The 16,874-nt window shown below is 40.0% G+C and overlaps 1 protein-coding gene and 1 long non-coding RNA gene across 2 annotated transcripts in view; one reads left to right on the top strand and one right to left on the bottom strand.

Moving 5' to 3' along the window:
* The window catches only part of LOC122813901 (zinc finger protein 436-like), a 770,947-nt gene that overhangs the window by 672,617 nt on the left and 81,456 nt on the right, over positions 1–16,874 (bottom strand). The window lies entirely within an intron of this gene.
* On the top strand, positions 1,934–2,824 carry LOC122813910. The gene is made up of 2 exons (XR_006366740.1): positions 1,934–2,672; positions 2,785–2,824. It is a non-coding gene; the product is annotated as an uncharacterized LOC122813910 (long non-coding RNA).

Here is a 16,874-nt window from a genome sequence, read left to right as displayed (position 1 = left end):
GAATACCATGACTCCTCCTCAGGACAACCTATCCCAGAGAGTGAAGGATATTATTATGGAAGCTCGCCGGCCTTCCACAAGGAAGGCATATTCAGCAAAATGGAAAAGATTTCACACTTGGAACACAACAAAGGGCCTAGATGTGACCGTGATGAACATGGCACATATACTGGAATATTTGGCAGAATTGTTCCACAATGGCCTGTCTTACTCTTCCATTAAGATACATGCCTCAGCAATTTCAGCAGAATACAATGTTAATCCACCTGTCTTCTCTCATCCTCTCCTAAGTTTCTAAGAGGAATCAAAAACATCAATCCTCCAAGGAAACCACCTCTACCTACTTGGGACCTTAACTTCATGTTGGAAAAACTAACACTTCCTCCCTTTGAACCAGCAGCATTGGCAGATCTACAGTTTCTGTCTTGGAAAACTGCCTTCCTTCTGGCCATAACCTCAGCAAAAAGAGTATCTGAGTTACAAGCTTTAATGCCATTTCTTATCTTTCATCAGGACAGAGTTTCTTTGAGAACCAATCCTACATTTATGCCAAAGGTGTTATCCAGGGTATCTTTGAACCAAGCTATTCACTTGCCTGCATTCTTCCCACAACCACAAAATAAAGGGGAGAAACTTCTGCACACCCTGGACATACACAAACAATTGCACTACTACTTGGACAGAACTAAAAGTTACAGAAAGACTGACCAGTTGTTTGTAGCATATGCTGCTGGGGCACAAGGAAAAGCAATTTCCAAACAGACAATTTCAAAATGGATAGGAAATTGCATTCGTTTTTGTTACTCCTTTCATGGAAAAACTGTGCCAGCTAACATTAGACCTCATTCCACAAGAGCCACAGCCACCACCACAGCCTTCCTAAGAGGGGTGGCTACCAAGGACATTTTAGAAGCTGCTACATGGAGCTCCGTGCATACATTTGCCAAGCATTATGATTTACCTTTATACTCCAGATCCAGAGCAGGCTTTGCTACGGCAGTCCTGCAGGGTATCTTAACTACACCATCCTTTACTTAGTACCTCCACCCCCAGATTGGCTATGGTATTCTACCCATATGTGATGACTGCAGATGCATCCTTGAAGGACATAGTACAGTTTTGTACTTACCATAAATGTAGATGTCCGATAGGTATGCATCTGCAGTCAGGTTTACCCTCCCTCCTTCCCCTCTGTGGTATACTTCTTGGGTACTTACCCCTCTTATAGCTAGCTGGGGGGATCTATTGTGGTGTATTTGTTTTTTATAGTACTGTGTATGTTTGGATTTGTTTTTGCAATGCATATCTCCAAATTTTAGCCTTCCTTAGAGGGCACCTAGCATCTGGGGCAAGAAAAACTGAGGAAAATGGCGTCGGCTGATGCTTTTATACCCCAGACGCTCTGATGTGGGGGAAAGTGCGACATCAGCTGAGGCCAGACCCAGACTTTGGAATCCGGCCGACCGAAGGGCTGCCTGAGGCAGGGCAACCCATATGTGATGATTGCAGATGCATACCTATCGGACATCTACATTTATGGTAGGTACAAAACTGTACTTTCTGACAGTGTGAACATTTTGTATTCTGTTTGGGTCTTTGTATAAGAACATCTGTTCTTGTGCCAATGCTGATAAACATGTCCTGTTTTCCATGCAGAAAAACATATTTTTGAGGAAACACATTGCCACAGTGTCATTGTCCATTCTTTAAAAGCAGATTTTGCATTTTTGCTCTTGCATACATCCTGTTTTTAAGTCTGTAAGGGACAAATGTCCATTCAGCAGGTTCCTTATTTTCCAAGCCATGGTCATTTAGTATGACTGCTGATCACATATTGCTAAACTCTGTTTCTGCATTTAAGCAAGCTTTTTCTTTCAGCATATTTACAACAGAATTCATTTCAGCCTTATATTCATAATATCTAACAACAATATTGTTACATGATGGGCCCAGTTAGAATTGCACTGAAAGGGAAAGAGCAGAAAATGGGGAGCAAAGAAGGTGCCCTCACCCTAAAACAAAATTATCTAGGGGAAGAGCTCCTTGATTTAATAGAGATAGATAGACATATTAAGATCAATAAAAATATAGTACAGAAAGTGAATAAGACCCAAAATGTTAGAAGTGTGGTAAACCAGGTGAACAGGACTATTAAGAGAAATTCAAACAACATAACAGAAATAAGTACGATACACTACCATGCAGGTGAACTAGGAACAAATTAAGTGTTACCACAAAAAAAAGGAAAATGTAGAGCAATAACGGAAAGAAAGGGAGCAAGTAAGATGTTACCCAGGAACAACTGAACAGAGCAACAAAGGAAAGAAAGGGAGCAAGTAAGATGTTACCCTGGAAGAACTGAACAGAGCAACAAAGGGAAGAAAGGGAGTATGTAAGAAGTTACCCTGGAAGAACTGAACAGAGCAACAAAGGAAAGAAAGGGAGCAAGTAAGATGTTACCCAGGAACAACTGAACAGAGCAACAAAGGAAAGAAAGGGAGCAAGTAAGATGTTACCCTGGAAGAACTGAACTGAGCAACAAAGGTAAGAAAGGGAGCAAGTAAGATGTTACCCTGGAAGGACTGAACAGAGCAACAAAGGAAAGAAAGGGAGCAAGTAAGATGTTACCCTGGAAGAACTGAACAGAGCAACAAAGGAAAGAAAGGGAGCAAGTAAGATGTTACTCTGGAAGAAGTGAACAGAGCAACAAAGGTAAGAAAGGGAGCAAGTGAGATGTTACCCTGGAACAACTGAACAGAGCAACAAAGGAAAGAAAGGGAGCAGGTAAGATGTTACCCTGGAAGAACTGAACAGAGCAACAAAGGGAGCAAGTAAGATGTTACCCTGGAAGAACTGAACCGAGCAACAAAGGAAAGAAAGGGAACAAGTAAGGTGTTACCCTGGAAGAATTGAATAGAGAAAACTGTAAAGCAGTTAAGCCAAGTATTACTATTAGAAGAATATAGAAAATGGAACAGAACTTCTAAAATCCATACAACGATAGTTATGGTAAAAGCAATTCACAGTATTAAGGTGGACTGTGATTTATCATGTACTATTTCCAATAATAAACTAAACACGTCAATGCAAGTAACAATGCCTAAATGGCATGTGGATGAATGTAAAGAGAAGTAGAACATTTGCAATTCATTGATTACACAAAAATGATTTATAGAGAAATGAGAAGCAAGTAAAAGGAATAGAGCCATCACAAAAAAGAGGACATGGGTATTCCTGAAAATCCTGTTGAACTTGATAACTATGCTGAATGAATGAAAGAGTTAAAACAAAATGGAGTAGGTAGTTCTAACATAAAAATATATGAAATGGAAGAAAGCTATGACCAGAGAAATTAAAAGAAAATTAAGAAAAACTCATAAATGAAAAATTCTGGGTTCAAATGCATTGTCTAACATCTGGCTAAAGGTATTAACATTTTTACACAAAGGTTTAACTGAGTAAAAATTACTTGTCTTCATGTACCAAACAGACATTAATTTTAACAAGAAAAACATATTAAGAGTTATACATTGATTTTGATGCAGACATAGATTGTAGCCATCTAGAAAAAAAAGTAAACATGACAATAGAACCAAAAAGGTAATAAAAGAAAGTAATATTAACAAAGGACTATCTATCCTTAAATAAAGGCAAAACAGGGAACAGTAAAGATGGGAAGAATCTGAGTATGGCAAGGGTAGCTACAAAAAAAATTCAACAGTATCCCATATTCATGGGTAAAGGGGTGCTTACAGATGTATAAGATACACCCTACTTTGAGCAGTTACATTGCAGTGACTATTAAACAGTGGCAAAGCCCTTTGCAAACTGGGCCTTGATAAAAGATAACTTATCAGGGATAAAAGTTCAAAGTGGAGATGTTCCAGGGTGATTCTCTGTCATTACTGTTGTTTTGTCTTGTTCTTAACCCACTAATCTGTTTACTTAAACTGTAGCCATACTTTAGTCCATTAACTTCAAAACACAACCTTTTTCAGAGACATCTCATCTACATTTTGTAGATGTTAAAAAATTGTACAGCTCATCAGATGAGGATCTGCAAACATAACTATAAATAATTAAAACTTTTTAAGATAATGTAAGAATGACACTTGTCCTTGATAAATATGCAAAAGTAGCATTTGTAATTGGAAAGCTGAAACATCAAGACAATATCAACCTGGTACAACAATCCAGTATAAAAGAACTTGAACAGGAGGGAATGTACTATTTGGGAATAGATGAAGGGTCAGCAAAAGAGACCAAACCTTAGGAAGGAATGCTTCAGAAGACTACAGCTTGTATTGAAAATTGTCATAGCATATAGGATTAAAATCCAAACTAAAAATAAATTTACTCTTCCTGTTTTAACTTACAGCTTTGGTATGATTTACTAGCCCCAAATAACATAGAACCAACTGCACAAGAAAAGTTCTAAAATATGGAGAGGAGGAGTCTAAGATGACATCTTTGCTAAGTTTAGCAGAAACGTTTTGGATGGGAGTTGGAATGGAAGTCGATGAGAATTAGACAAGCAACTGACAAAACCAAAAAGCAAATGAAAGAATATAAAGAAAAGGACTAGGTGAAAAGTACAAAAAGTTGGAAAGCCCACACATATAGTGTCAAGTATACAGAAATCCTGGAATAGCCACATGTTGACTAAGATTTAATGCTGGAATGGTTAGGGAGAAGAGAATTTAAACCAAAATATGTAGGGCTAGCAATGGTGGTCCAACATAGTAGGCTTATGTACATGTTTGTTTATGAAATCTGTAGAAAAAATGGGACAAATCAACAAATGCAGGCTCTGTAAAATAGAGCTGAAAATAGTTGCATAGCTTGTTGCTGGTTGAGATGTACTCATGGCTGGATTCATGATTACTTGCCAAAGGCCTTTTATCTGATCGTCAAAACAACAATAACAATTGCTGAAAACCACATTTAGTAAACATAATTTTAAGCTTTTCTTGCCTGGGACCAAGTTTCCCCCAGTGCCCCCCATTTAGAAGGAAACCTCAACCCCCTTAAATTGTATTTATACCATCTCCATTATTGCGCAACAGTAAATGAAGGGCAACACCATACCTTGCTGAAAATGCCTTTCAGCAATAGTTGTTTTCATGTTTTCAGTGGGACAAACTGTGCTTGGTAAAAACACGTTCCTTTACGGCTGAGGGTTTGAATACCAAAATGCACAACTGCTTCAATGAAGAGTGTGCAAACACTGCAATATATAAGTAGCTAAGAAACTTTAAAAACATGAACCACAAAACATTATTGACAATGATAAAGTTAAGAACACAGTGGATTAAACAGTACCAACAGTTAAGATAGATGTAAGAAAACCAGATGTAGTCTTATGAAAAAAAACAAAAGTAGAGTTGGTCATTGAAATTGTTACACCCAACGATTATAATGTCTTACATACTGAGAGAGAAAGTCATAAAATACAAGAATTTTCAAGCAGATATAAGAGAATTTTGCAATAAAAATACCCAGACAGTTCATATAGGAGCAACAGGACTTCTATATGTTATCAGCACATATCACCTCCATCTGAACTGTGGAAGGAGGCAATTCTGGGTACATTGCAGGTGCTGAAAAAGTCACTTTTGGATAACTTCAAAAACTAAATCAATGCTAATATCCTTATCTCTAACCATACCCTGACTTATGAATAGGATCCCTTTCCATCATGGTGTTAGAAACCCAATGCATTTGGAGAAATTAGGAGAAGTGGTACTAATGTCATGATTTTGCATGTCCAAGCAGGATTTGGGGGGTGGGGGTATTTGATTTGGTACAGTATTTATACATTAAATAAAGCAGTACTAACCAATGTGACCACGGTAACTGCAAGGATATTTGAAGATATAATCAGGCAGACATCCTAGATGTGGTACATTTTATAAACAAAAGAGTAACAAAAAAGGAATGTAATAAGCAAGAAGTTTAATGACACGAAAGGGTAACAAACAGAAACTGAAGTGATACACAAAACGAAAATTGAAGGGTGTGATACAGAGACTCTGATACAGGCAACGTGCTCATCTTCTGAGTGGTTGACCTCTGAGAGTTATCTGCTTAAATCTACTGACAAAAGCTGATTTAAGTATACTTTTCTCTGCACTTATTTAAGACTAGAAATTTGTAGATAATTGTTATATATAATATAATACAGGGAGATAACACTCCCTGTCTCTAGCTGCAGTTAGTCTCCCACCCCCCCTAAATCTTGGTGGCTTTGGAATTGCCTGCCCCTGCTGTAAATCTGTTTTTGGACACTCCTACTGGGCCCATCTCATTTGCTCTCTCAACTGAGTATAGTGAGATCATATTTTGATTTCAGACACTCCTACCAGTCCCATCTCCTCTGCTGTGTACAGAGCGAGCACTTGGGAAGGACATCCCCTACAGCATTTTAATCTGCTCTGTTCCCTCCCTCTCCATAAAAAAAAAAATACTAAATAGTTTTTGAGCTTTTCCTACATAACTGTCTTCTACCTTAATTTGCTGTTCTGTGTGCTTTTAAGTGTTCAAGTACTTTTATTTGACTTTTCATAAACTTGTTTTTGTCATTTTTAACGTATCTGCATTTATTTAAACTGTATTTGCCTTAATATTGCTACACACTCGTGTGCTAGCTTGTACTGCGTTTAAAGTGTTTTTGCTTCTGTCATTAGCTCATTCTTTCTAATACAGAGAGAACTTTTTGAGAAAGCCAACCCACTTAAATAAAAAAATAATATATATATATATATATATATATATATATATATATATATATATATATATATTTTTTTATAAATTCCAAGCCTGTTTTCTGCCTTTCCTGTAAGTAGTCTAATCCAGATACAGATTTGCTGTAGCCAGGACTGTTTGTAAGCTTTTGTGCCCAAGCCTTTCTGTGTTGGAGGGAAGCCTAGCTTATCAGTGGGAGTGGTAAGCACTAGGTAGCCTATCTACCATAAGAGTGGTTTCTGGCCCAGAAATTGTAGTTTATTGGCCATTTGGGCAGTTTTTCCATCTCTTTCAACTTTCTGGTTTAAAAGTCTGCATTTGCGCTTGCTTCCCACCTTCCCTGTAACTAGCTTAGCCCAGATACAGATTTGCTGTATTCAGGACTGTTTGTAAGCTTCTGTGCCCCCAAGCCTTTCTGTGTTGGAGGGAAGCCTTCTAGCTTATCAGTGGGAGTGGTAAGCACTAGGTAGCCTATCTACAACAATATCCAGATACAGATTCTTAGTTTTAGCACTTGAATTTGCTTATCCATGCTAAGCACTTGTTCAGAACTTGCTGTAAGCACTAAACAAACTACAAATTACTACAGCACTCCCCCTTCCTCATTACCTAGAGGAAAACAGTTTTGGTACTTACTTTCCTCACTTGCTTAGAAAAAAAACAGCTCTTGTACTTACTTTTCTCACTTGTCTAGAGGATTTATTTTTTTTTTATTCAGGCATGTCCAAGGGTCAGCTCCCAGTGTTCTCTCCTGTCTATCTGATGAATCTAGGCATCCTGGGGCAATGTAGCAATTGCCTCATGTACACAGACAACCCTCACCTTCTACCATCCAACATTACAACCTGTGAGAGATGCACTTATCTAGCTAAACTGGAGGTAAAGCTCTCTCCAACCAAGACTGAACTTGATAGTCAAGAGGTGAAGGTAAACGCACCACACCACACTCATCACATAGTCCCACTAAACCTACACCCACCAAAATCGACACATAGAAACACAAAAACATTCATGGAGGCTCTCAATAATAATCTGCTCAAGCAACGGAGACCTCCAAAGTAGAAACGCAAGCAACTTCCCACTACCAACACAACCCAAATGACACATAGCCCACAGACTCAGTGTGCCACTCAACCGGAGTCCATAAGGCAAAACAATGTACCCAACACACTAGTCATAGGTGACTCTATAGTCAGGCACACTGATGTCCCACTCACCACGCTAAACAAGGAGAAGGTTGCTGTCAGCTGCCTGTCGGGTGTCAGGATCCGCCACATAACCCACGCACTCAGATCACTCCAGAACAAGTACAAATATGACTCTGTAATTGTCCATGTTGGTGTGAATGACCCGAGATGTACTTCTCTGGACTACATGAAAAGAGACCTGGAAGAACTCTCCGATCTTGTAGCCCAGGCAGGTATGACCCTAGCCCTGACTAGCATCCTGCCATCACCCAGAATGATACTGCAGTACAAGGATAAAATTATTGACTTCAACAGTTGGGCTAAGCTTCTGGTGTCATTCTAAGGGGATCCAGTATCTGTCTGCCTGGGACAACATAGTCAACAGACCATGATGCTTTGCCAGGATTTCCTGCACTGGTCACCTCTGGGATTCCGGATACTGGCAAAGGCTCTTGCCGCCCCTATAATGCCTTTTTTAGGCAAGGTTCAAATGACAAATTCACCACCATAACAGGAACAGGCAAGCAAAAACTGAGGGTAATGCTATTCAGTGCTAGAAGTCTAAATCTCAAAATGCACTCACTCGAGGCACTCCTTAAAATGGAGAACATTGATGTCTGTGCAGCGACTGAGACCTGGTTCAAGGCTCCAGAGAGTACCCCTGCATTACCAGGCTATAAATCATGCCACACATTTTGGCCATCTAACCTGGACCAGAACAACAAAGGTGGAGGTGTGTCCATATTCATTAAGAATATCCACATCTCCAGGCTAGTTGTTCAGCATAATGCAGCCAAGGTTATCCAAGTGCAACTAACTCTGGGAAAAACTGCAGTCCTGCTTGCTACAGATCCCCCACCATGCCCCAGGATTCCCACTCCTCTTTTCTTGAGATACTGGAAAATATTAGGGTTCAACCAAACACCCTAGTATTGGGCGATTTTAACTACCCCACCATTAACTGGGAAAACTACTCATGTACCAGCACCTTCACTCAGCGCTTTCTGGAATTCATAAATTCCAATGCCTGGATCAACTTATCCACACCTCCACCAGGGGCAACAATATCCTAGACCTAGTCATTACCAACATGAGTGACCGGTGTTCCACATCTGAAGTCAACTCCTCTTTGGTCATATCCAACCATAAGCTAATCACTCTAGATATCCACATCACGCTCCCACCCCCCATTAAGGAAATCACGGTAAAAAAATTCTCCAAATCCAACTTTATGCTTCTTAAGAGAGAAGTGGTGAACTTCATGACACCTATGCAGATGGACACTACAGTTATGACTGCTGAATCCTACACAAATGCATTCTATAAGCACAAGTGCGTGGATTGTGCTATCCCAAACAGAACCAAGATGCTATCCTCCAAAAAAAGGAAGCCAATCTGGTGGTCCCCTGCCATAAACAAACTCTACAACAGAAGGAAGAAATTGTTGCAAAAGAGAGTAAAATCCCATTAGTGGAGGAGCTCCCTGGTCAACCTCAGCAAGAAGCTGAGATCCCTTATAACATCCTCCAAAGCTACCTATGAAAACAAGATTGCCACGGATTCTAAGGACAACCACAAAGCATTCTATAGCTATGTCAAGAATTTCAATGGTAACACCCAATCTGCTCTGAGTTGCAGCACAATGGCACAAAAAAGTTACAGAACCAGCTGATATTGCCAACATCCTGGCAGATAGGTTCGGTGCTAACTTTACCCCCCTCTCACCCCCTAAAGGGCCCATTTCTATACAGGAAGAATGCAGAGTTCCTGTAATCACAACTTCACAGGTAAAAGCAGCACTCTCTAAAGCCAAAAACACAGCATCCATGGGACCAGACAACATCCCAGACTGCGTTTTACAAGAACTTCAGAATGAACTGGCTCCCCACCTAAGCACCATGTTCAGTCTTAGCCTCACATCAGGCTTTGTGCCCACTAAGTGGTGCACAGCAACAGTTATTCCACTCCAGTAATCCTGGGAACTATTGCCCTATTAGCCTGACGAGCCTGTTCTAAAAGGCCATGGAATGTATCATCATGGAATTCATAAACAAAGACATTGGTAACCTCCAAACTCTGGACCCCACCCAGTTTGGGTTTGTGGAAAGCAAATCTTGCCTTCTGAACCTGGTTGACTTCTTTGAGGCAGTCACCAAAGTCGTAGATGAGGGTAAGGTGGTTCACACAGCCTATCTTGACCTCGCCAAGGCTTTCGACACCATCCCCCGTTCTGGAATTGCAGCTAAACTCACTAAACTAGGTATAAATCCCTATTTCACAAGATGGGTTGCCAACTGGCTCACTGACAGAACCCACACTGTAAAAGTTGCAGACTCCAAATCTGACTTCAAACCAGTGACAAGAGGAGTACCAGAGGGTTCAGTCCTGGGACATCTCCTGTTTGGAATCTACTTCTCTGAAGTACAGGCTAACACAGAAGGCCTCTGGCTAATGAAGTTCACAGATGACTGCAAACTAGGAGCTACAGTCGAGTCCCCAAATGATGTGTACATCCTACAGAAGGGTTTCACTGAGACAGATGCCAGGTGTCAGAGTCATGGCCTCAAGCTCAATGGCAAAAAGTGCATTGTTATCCCCTTTGGTAAAAACTCTGTACCCATGAACTACCACATAGGCGGCAGTCTTCTTAACACTGAATGTGTGATAAGAGACCTTGGGACCCAGGTGGACATGAGCCTCTCCTTTATAATCACATCGGCACAGTAGTCAGGAAATCCTTCTACATGGCACACCTCATCACAAAAAGGTTCTTATCCAGGAAAAAAGAGGCAATTGTTCCCCTCTAATCGACCCATTATAGTGTACAATGCTCCTTTTGGAATGTACCTCACAAGATGTCTGCAGCAGCTGGAAAGGCCACAGAAGTACCTCATAAAGAGGATTACTGACCTCAAACAGATGCCCTACGCAGACTGTCTCAAAAAACTCCAGCTTTACTCCGTAGCATATCGCCGCCTCCGAAGTGATCTCTGCCTAACATATAAAGCTATGTCAAACCCAGAGCTGTTGGACATGCTACACCTAAAGAAATCCCTATCCCTCCGAGCTACATGCTCCAGGGACCTAAACCTTGTCACCACAACAAACAGGACTTGCTGGAGGGATAGATTCCTGTCCCAGAGACTTCCCATACTCTGGAACAAACTACCTATCGATATCAAGCAAAGCTCCTCATTAGCACTCTTCAAGAAAAATCTTGAAGAGTGGATGGGAAATAGGTAATACACCCCGGGAATCACTTCTGTGGCTCTGCTCGACAGGGGCACAGGAAATTAACTTTCTTGGGTTGGTGTAAGCCAGGGAATTTTGTTGGCTAGTCTTACTTAGGCCCTTGGACCAATAGCTTAGTTCCTACCTATGAACCTATGCTAAGGCAGTAACTCCTTTGAAAACAGTACAACAGAAAGAACAGGGTATTTACAGAAAAAAACACACCACAAAGTAAAATTTTGCAGGGTCATTGGTTAAAATTCCATGTAGGATTGTTTAGCAGGAGGCACAGAGCAAAGAGGATCTTCTCAAGAAGAACTACTTGATTGCAATAGAAATATTTAAAAAAATATATTAGAGTGACACTATGGAATCACTGAACAGAGACAACTATAAAGCAAGGTCTGTCACTCTTAGAAAAATACAGAATATGGAATTGATCATCTAAACAAATCAGGTGTCATCTAATACCATCTGCATCAGTAAATTAAATACATCCATGCATGTTTCATAGAGGAATTGAGAAAGAATACAACAGTAGCAGTCCTATCACAAAAAAGAAATCAATACAATTTGAAGTATTTGTGAACATCCTGCCGAACATAACAAAGATACTGAATAGATAGCAGAGGTAAAAGAAACAGTAAGAAGTGCATAAAACAGAGGATATGAAATGGAATCAAGTAACAGCCAGTAACACTGAGCCAAAATTAAAAAAAGTTCCTAATTAGAAAACCTCAGGTCCAGATACAGTACCAAACATCTGTCTAAAAGTCCCATCTTTGCACTGTGATCTAGCCTTTAGGAAAACAAATACTTATATGTACACCCAGAATTGGCACCAGTATGGTTAAGAGTATGAACCAATAAAATGTACTCCTCCTTGAAAGTGAACCTGGAAAGCAGCAGACTACAGACAAATAACTTGGCTTCTGACAATATATATGTAATACACCAGAGCTGATACAGATAGAGCTTGCAGTCATTGTAAAATCAGTTATGGCAGTAGAACAGAAAGGTACTAAAGGAAAATAATGCTGAACAAAGAACTGTCTGTTACTAAACCAAGCCATAGTATAGTGTGCCAGACAAGCAACTGAAAGAACATTGTTTATGTTAAAACTTTTTCAGATGATATACGAATGACATTAGGTCTTGACGTGGAAAGCTCAAACATCAGGAAAATGTCAGCCTGAGAGAGAGTGTGATATATAAGAACTTAAGGGGAGTATATGAATATATGTGAATAGATCGAGTCAACAGTACAGCCAGAGAAAATAGGAACAAAGCTTACTAAGGATTATTTTTTATCTTATTTAAAATTAATATTAAAAACTGTTTGCACATCTAAGAATAAATTTCAAGATATAAATCAGCATGCTGTTCCTGTTCTAATGTACAGATTTGGCATAAGTGACTGGCCCAAAAAACCTGAGGTTAGGAAAAGAAGAAAACTGCTCCATGCTCATGGAATGATACAAATGAACTATTGCATTGCATGATATCCCTCAGCTTGAAGGAGGTATGGGCCTTCTAGAAATTTACTATGCTAATAAGATGTCTAGATTTTTAGTTGGATGTGCCTACCTTTCAAAGGGCCTTTGTTTCTATTTTTAGTGTCTGCAGGCTGAGATACATATGTAGTAAGAACAGGGATAAAAAATTCGGTCATACTTGAATATACTGCCAGTACAGGTAACTTCATGTGAAGGACACAAGGAGTCCATTCTTGGTTCAATGTAGTGCTAAGAGGAGCACTTTGTGCAAACATAAAGACTGAAGCAAAACTAAATTCATAAGCTTTAATCACACTATCCCTCTCTCCTTTCCACTTCTCTTTTGTTGTCACAGAATTGTGGAAGGTTGGTCCACTTTAATGTAATATTTTACGTTATACTCTGCTTGTTTACTATAATGTGTTTGTGTCTGTCACTCCATATATGCAGGACCAGCCTTTGGTCTACTGGTACCCTAGGCAAAAGGTTTCTGCAACACCCCAAAGCCACCCTGTGCCCACCATCCTGGTCTACCTACACCATCCAGATTAGTGGAAAAGCATACCTGCTAGAGTGGTGGCCTGGGCACCTGCCTAGTTGGCCTATGCTTAATGCTGGCTATGTATATACATATGCATATATAATGTGTGTTTGTGTGTTGCCTTCTATGCTACTAGTCTAAACAACTTTGTTATTACTTGCATCTGTCTTTTTGTGTTAAATGATTTGTATTTTATTTGGGCTGACCGTGAAATTGGTTAATACTGATCAGTGCAGTACCCCAGTAAGTAAAATATACACACACAACTTTCTGAATTGGCTACATTATTGTACATATGGGGAAGTTAAAAATAAAGGATACATACTGAGAGATTAAATCAATATGCAGAAAAAGATTGCTGGAACTGAATTCCTTCTCAAACCATGATGAGCATCCACCTTGTGTGTGCTTGTTTATAAAATATTGCAAGATGATACTGATATATGCATTATTTGCATTAAATATCATTTAAGAAACATCAAAAATAAGGAAGATTGAGTGTGTAGGTCCCAGGATAACAAGAAAGTGCCCAGTCATGGCATGGGCACTGGGGCCAGAATTTGAAGAAGAAAAAAAAAGACAGTGTAAAATCTTCTTAAGATGGAAACATTGGATAAGCAGGATTAGGCCATGCTACACATAGTCCCTTCCCCGACTGCAGATGAAACCCAAACTCCACAACAAGGATTGTCCAACAATTTTTGTTAGTTTCTGTATTTGTTTAACCAGAGCAGAATCCTGATCTGTATTGACCCTTGTTTTGTGGTTTATCCTAGGGTTATAAATTAAAACAGGCTTTGTATACAGTCACATAAGTTATTTAAAGAGGGAGTTTGTGTAACAACAAGCTGCACAAATACAGTAATAGAGATGATAAAAGGGATATTTGAAGATAAAAAGCAGATTAGGTGCTCCTACATTAATGCAACAAATTGACATTTTCACTTAAATGTTCTGTAGCAGGAGTATGAAAGAAACAGAGAATATTTTTGCTCTATGAAAACTTGTAAATGTTGTAGATAAAAATTTAAGATCATTGATGGAACAGATCAGAGCAAAATAACACCTAGATAAAGAAATATTTGATCATCCGGGGAAAGTGACTAAGGTAGTATTATAAGAAAAATAATGAATAGAGAGTATGAAAATCCAAACTGAAGAAATGTTGAATCAGCAGGGAAAGAGTGACCTGACATGGAGCAGTAGTTATGCAATATGTAATGTATATTTAGGATTGTTTTGTTGAAGTTCCAGCTCATCACAGAGTGCCAGCATTGGTTTTGTGGGATATATGCACAGTGCAGAGTAGGATGTTGTCTATATATATATATATATATATATATATTTAGGATTGTTTTGTCGAAGTTCCAGCTCATCACAGGGTGCCAGCATTGGTTTTGTGGGATATATGCACAGTGCAGAGTAGGATGTTACCTTTTAGCTACTGTATTTCAGTCATAGAGTTGATAAATGTAATTAACAGTGGAGGAGGAGGGGTGCAGAGAAGCTTGCCCCCTGCATAAAACAGCTTCTTTTTATTTTTAGCATTTAAATTTTGACCATTTGTGGATAATATGAATGCTAGAATTAAGCCTTCCTATTGTTGACATCTGTTTTGGCAACAGACTTTGGGCCAGATTCAGGAAGCCTCCGTGTAAGAGTTATAACTCTTACACGGAGGCTGCAGTTAAACGGTGTGATGTCAGCATGTCATGCATATGCATGAGGTGCATGAGGCATGCTGAATCACACTGTAACTCTTACACGGTCTGTGTAAGAGAGTAGGGGGCGTGTCCGTAGGCTAAGCCCTGCATGCGGACACGCCCTCGTAAGTGTATAATGGCTGAAAGTAAACAGCCACGAGAGAAGCCATGGAAATGTAAACAAACACACTACACAACACATTCCCCCACAGACCATCAGTGTACAAAGTGAACAGAGGCTATAAAATGAAAATAAAAACTGTTTTATTTTTTTTAACCCCCGTAAATGTGTGCTACTGTGTGCACTCGTGTGCGCGGGTGTGCTACTAGCGCAACTGCAGTTAGCAATCAGTGGAAAAGGATATGAGAACTAAACATGCAAAGTAAGCCAAGAAGAAATAGCATAGCGGTAGAGTTGCCGGCTTAAGAGTAGGCAGGCAGGGTTCGAGCCCACACAACAACCTTTTTTTTTTTGTAAATAAGCAGTAAAAAAGCCCCTGACAGTATTGTCCAAATGTAAAAGTATACCCTTTTGTAAAATGGAATGAAATGGAGCATATATATTGAAGTAACACAATAATGAAAATAATTAGAAATGTACCGATAGCTAAGCTGCTGTGAGACACAGTGCCCGTAGCTGCGTAGTGTTTAAAAAGCTGCAATCGGTATGCCCGTTGCTAAGCACCGGTTTAACAGGCTGAAACTGTTTGCAACTAGCTGTGCTTAGCTCAACATGTGTGTCACTAGCCAATTAAGGTTTATCCCAGCGCACACCGTTTGCACGCCGCTCCCACAAGCTAACTGCCAGTGCGCATGCGTTACCTCCGCGCAAACAAGCGCAGACCTGCTTTTAAGTGCTTAAAAGTGCTTATGGCATGTTTGATTGACAGGTCCTCAACTCATTTCTGTCATGAAAATTAAAAATCAGTGGTTAGATTCGAACCCAGGATACCATGCACTAGAGTCAAGGTACTAAACCACTAAGCCATGACAACAATACCTAGAAATGCAGAAATAGCATATATATGGGATAAAATACAGAATGGAGCATGATAAAGCAGTTTCAGTGACGTAGATACAATTCCAAAACGGCCAATCAGAGAAATGTGCGGGAAAAGCAGCATATATAAGCCCCATAGGCAGGAATACACACCATAACCGATTGTAGAACAGACCTGCAGTCAGAATGAGTGGAGTAGGTGAGGGACGTTGCTTTCGAGCACAGCGTTGGGGCATTGAGGAGTCCAGATACATGGTCTGGCTCCTTGTCCATCATCACGAGGCCCAACTCATGCAGGGCCAGGTCTCATGGGGAGCATACAGGGCGGAGGCATGGGACCAGTTGGCTCGTGATCTGACCAGTGCTACTGGCATTCCATGCACTGGTGAGCAGGTCCGTCACCACCATGCGGACCTGAAGCGGTGTAAGCAAGACCAGTTGACCCAATGGATCCAGGAGACCCGGGATATGCCCAACGCCCCACTACTGAGTAAGTTGCATATTACTCATGTATGTAAGGATTTCAACTAGCTGATACCATGGAGATGTGTAGTCCAATATTACTTCCTTTGTATTACAGCTGCAGGTGTCCGCTCTGCGAACCGTGAGACGCATGACCGTAGACTGGCGCGGCTGCACCACCATGCAGGTTAGTAACCCCATCTAGTACTTGTAAATAAATATTATAGTGTAGCATGTATCAGAACACTGCAGTGTATTGATTAAAAGTAATCTAATGTGCAAGCAAGAATTGAACGTTTGCAGGTATGTCTGCAACAAGTTCATCAGTATGCAAGTGTGACTGGAAAAATAATTTATAGAAATAAATAGTGCTGTAATACAGATGTCCCACCATTAATTAAATGTAGTATAACCTGCAGTAGTCTCCAGAGTACAGCTTCAGAATCTCAGGTAGTCACATGTGTGATTTATCCCCTGTTGAAATGCTGAATCATGACAGAAGTGAGGCTG

Source organism: Protopterus annectens, chromosome 10.part0, assembly GCF_019279795.1.
Source record: "Protopterus annectens isolate FY-2018-M chromosome 10.part0, PAN1.0, whole genome shotgun sequence".
Lineage (NCBI taxonomy): Eukaryota > Metazoa > Chordata > Ceratodontiformes > Protopteridae > Protopterus > Protopterus annectens.
The sequence above is the reverse complement of the archived record's forward strand: the minus strand, read 5'-3'. Positions and strand labels throughout refer to the sequence as shown.